At 34.4% G+C, this 4,578-nt stretch overlaps 1 pseudogene; it reads right to left on the reverse strand.

Moving 5' to 3' along the window:
• Nucleotides 1–1,070: 1,070 nt before the first annotated feature.
• On the reverse strand, nt 1,071–3,569 carry LOC101420597 (THAP domain-containing protein 5-like; annotated as a pseudogene).
• Nucleotides 3,570–4,578: the final 1,009 nt, after the last annotated feature.

Genomic DNA, 4,578 nt, shown 5'->3' on the forward strand with positions numbered 1-4,578 from the left:
TATTGCTGTTCAGAAATAACTAATTTTTATTGAACACCTCCTATTTTCCAGGACCAAAAACATATTGCCTTATAGAATTCTCAAACCTATCCTACAAGATAGGTAATAGTATCTTTTATTTTACAATGAAAAAACTAAGACTCAGACTAATAGGAACTTGCCCATACGCAAAAGGAAAACCATAGGCTGTCCTATTTAATTATACTGATTGCCAGTTTTAAGAAAACATATCACCTCTTTTTCACAGTTGTCTTACTACTACTAAGTCTTTGTTTTTACATTCATTTTTCTTAAATTCTTGTGGACTTAAGCAATATTTTTATTTACATCATCATCACTTATCTTTCCTACTTGTCTCCCTAGGGTCTTCATCCCATATCTATAATTTCATGCTTGTAAATTCATTAAAATATGCAGAAGTCAGAATTTATAGTGTTAGGTATTACTGTATCATTCTATTATTTAAAAATGACAAGCACCCAGTTTTAAAAAGCTATACCTATTAAGAAATAGATAGAAATTACGATTTTCTAAAACATATATATATTTTTTACCTCATTTCATCTTTTTTGGTTTATAAATACAGGATGTAAAAAGCTTAAAAGACTTACATGTATTAACATGGAAAATCATATATAAGGTACTGACATAAATATTCTGTAAAGTTTGAAGTACCTTTCCTAAGACCTGGCCTAATGAGCAGTTCCTTGATAAGTAACCTAAGTCATATGCCAATGGTAGAACCAGGTCTGATTCTGATTCCTCAGCTTAACTTCTATTCCAGACTTCTTTTTTTACCATATCACAGGGTTCTAATTTTATGATGTAATAATATTATTTATTTACTATATTTAAACTTTAATTTGAAAAATTATCACACATTAAAACTTTCCTCAACAACTCAACCATTCTCTAATGTTTCTAAAAAATGAGCACTGCAAAAATAGGTAATAGTTCAAAACAGAGCATCTCCTTAGCTTCGTTAAAACAAGAAGTTTATACAGGAGAAAGTTCACTTTACATATAATTTTGGTGTGGCTGGGAAAAGCTTGATTATAGCTTTGAAACCTCTATTGCATAGTAACTTAGTATGTTGTGAAATGGTTTTCTAGAATCTTGACATTTTCTTCAGATAGCCAATTTTCCTGTGTTAGCTGCCTTACAAGTACTTCCAAAGATTTCAATCTTCCTAGAGTTCATTGCTTTTGTAGATCAAAAAGTGTTATCTTTGAATGTCACTTAGAAACTTTCTCCCATAGGTGTTTCTTAATTATGTCTTATCTGCAATAAGAAGGTTCAGTTTGTAAAACTTCTGTTCCATAGTCTATACCCTTATGTATAGAGTCTTCAATGACTAAGTCATTCATTTACACAATTTCTTATTGGGCAGGAGGAATAAAAGAATTAATTGTAGGTCTAGAATTTTCAGTGGTTATAAAAATTACAATAAAAGATTCCTTATTTATATTTAATTCTTCAACTGTTCGAGAAATTGTGCTGAATAAGCCTGGATTTTCCTGTGCTGACTTAATTTCCGTGGAGTTATCTGTAAAATTTGAACTAGTAAAATGACTGGTAGCTATTTCAAGCCCTTCTTGAGTTTTCAGACTGCTGAGTACCTTCTGAATCTGAAGTTGTCAAAGTAGTAGTTGTAGAATTTAGATAGTCAAGATGTGTGAAATACAACAACACCCATATCTTTGTTAGGCGCTGATGTTTCCAAAGTCAATTCTTGTTTTTCAGTATCTTGTTTAACCAAGTTAAGAGTTAATATATTATTTTGTATATTTTCTGGTTTTAGAGCTGGTGACTGTACCAAGGCCGTTGAGTCAAGTAATTCTGCACATTCAGGGAGCACATTCTTGTTAGCTGTGTTGTTCTTTGGCTCATTTGATACAAATGATTCCTCTTTCTTAATGTCCATTTTTTTCTTCTGAGACTTTCTTTTGGAAGAGTCTTTTCCCTAGAAAGCAATATTTTCCAATTCTAAAAGAGGCGCCCTTTCTAGGCTTATTCTTGTATAAATTAGTGCTGGTTAACGTGGAGCAATACAGTTGCTAAGTAGGTTTATTCAGTTAAATAATATGCTCTATATAAATAACACAAATATACTTTCAGGTGCTTTTTTTTTTAAAACAAATAGATTTTATTGATACATATTAATACAGCATGAATTCATCCAAAGTGTACAATCAATCGTATTCAGTATAATCACATAGTTGTACATTCATTACTCCAATCGTTTTTAAAGCATTTTTGTTATTCTGGTATTAATAATAATATTACTAAAAAACAAAACAAATCAACACACAAAATTCATCACCTTTCAGTCTCTCTATGCTTCCCTTGCCTTGCATAGCTATTATTCTTTTTCCTTCTCTCTAGTACATTTGCATTTACATTTTGTAAAAACAGTCATATATATGCATGTTTTACATGAGGTTTTACTATCTGATACAGTCCCATGTCACATTTTTTACATGAGGTTTTACTATCTGATACAGTCCCATGTCACATTTTTTATCTTTCCTTCTAGTAGTATAAATGTCCTTAAGCTTTCCCTGTCAACCACTTTCAAATCCATATAATGGCTCTGCAAGACTCAAACAGCTTGATGTACTCTCACCATTTCCATTTATTTCCAAAGATTTACAAACAACATTTTAACCAATTCTGCACAGATTAATTTCAGATGCTTTTTTAAAAAGCAGTAAGCATATTCAATAAACTAGGGAAAAGTTTCAGATCATTCAAAAGAACACTAAAAAATCCTTGCTCATTAAGTTATATTAATAACTTAATATAACTTGCTCAAGTTCATCTATTTCATCAAGTTCATTATTAAGTTATATTAATAGCTTAATGACTTAGGTATGTGTTATCTTTGCTTACTGGTTTTAGTTATGTTTCATGACAGTTTAATCAGAATTTTTTAGAAAGACTATTTCTCTTCTGGTAAAAGCACAACTTTTTCTTTTTTTCCTCAAATATTTGCTTTTCCAACAATTATCATTTCCTCTTATCCCTCCACCTTATCACCTGTCTAGCAATCTGCCACCGTTAACCCCTTCTTCCTGTCTGCAATACGTGATTGTCTTCAGGCAAAGAAAATGTTGCTGGAATTACAGTTTGTTTCAAATATCGAATACCCCATCTGATGTCAAGAGATTCAGGAGTAAAATGGTCACTACAAAGAAACCATTATTTACTGGGACTTCATGAATCACCTTTCATATTCTTTTTTTTTTTTAATTGTCTTTTTAAAAAAAAGATAGAGCACAGAAAACATTACATTAAAAAACATAAGAGGTTCCCTTATACCCCATCCCCTCTCCTCCCACGTCAACATCCCCTTTCTTGAGTAAGGCACATTCATTGCATTTGGTGAATACACCCTGGAGCACTGCCACACTGCATGGACCATAGTTTACCTTGTAGTTCACACTCTCCCCCAATCCATCCAGTGGGTTATGGCAGAATAAACAATGTTCTGCATCTGTCCCTGCAATATCGTTTCATATTCTTTCAAGTCTTTCTTTATCATGCAGAAGAAACGAGTGAAAACTCAATTTCCGGTTTTACCGTTCAGTCCTGGGTGATTCTTCCTGCAAACCTGAGGCGCAATAGTGAAGCATTGCTCCGGTGTGGGGCGACCGAGCCGCCACCAGGGGCGAGACTGGTCCTTCTCCTGAGGAGACAGTTTTGCTCAAGGATTCCCAGTGGCATGGCTGCACTTTCCTTAGAACTGCAAATTTCCAACCAACACTCCTTCTTTCTTTCCCTCTCTCCTTCTCTTTGAATTAGAGTCATGCTGGGCTATCTCCTCCAAAGTAAAAGAAAAATTGCTGCACTAGATACACCCTATCACAAAGAAAGAAGCACAGCACCTGGTAGGCCTCTTTGTGTTCTGAGACAAAATATTACACACCTATCCAACAGACTATGGTATGTTACATATTAGTGGTGGGAAGAGGTAAAGTATGAATCTTATAGCAAACACTAAAGAATTTTAGCAAAGGACCCTGGCATTCTGGAACAAGGCTATGCTATCAGCATAAATAATTATATATCCTTCGAGAAATTGGTTTTGGCATGTCACTGGGCTTTGGTAGAGACAGAATGTTTGACCAATGGGACGCCATTGTCCCAATTTGAAGGTGTCCATTATGATTTGGGTTCTGAGAGACTCTTCAAGTCAGAAGTTAAATGGGTCCAGCAATAGTTTAGTTATGGTAGTGTATCTAGGATTGACCTAGAACAGAACTAGAGGACATAATAAATTACATGAGCATGTAGTCCAGACCCCTATGTCACCACCACAGCCGTATCAGTGACCTTCCTTTGGTTGGCAACTATGATCATATGGGGGATCTGAAAAAGGAGGAAAAGAAAGCTTGGATTTCAGACAGATTGGCTTGATATATGGGTAAAAGCCAAAAACAGATGGTGCTGTACTGCAGCCACATTCAAGGATGGTCCTGAAAGGCAACTGAGAAGGAAAATCTTTCCTGGGACTGTGAACAAGTGAACCTGGCTATACATTTTTGTGTGTGTGGAAGCAGAAGACAACCAAAGAGA

This window comes from Dasypus novemcinctus, chromosome 4 (genome assembly GCF_030445035.2).
Source record: "Dasypus novemcinctus isolate mDasNov1 chromosome 4, mDasNov1.1.hap2, whole genome shotgun sequence".
Taxonomy (NCBI): Eukaryota; Metazoa; Chordata; class Mammalia; order Cingulata; family Dasypodidae; genus Dasypus; species Dasypus novemcinctus.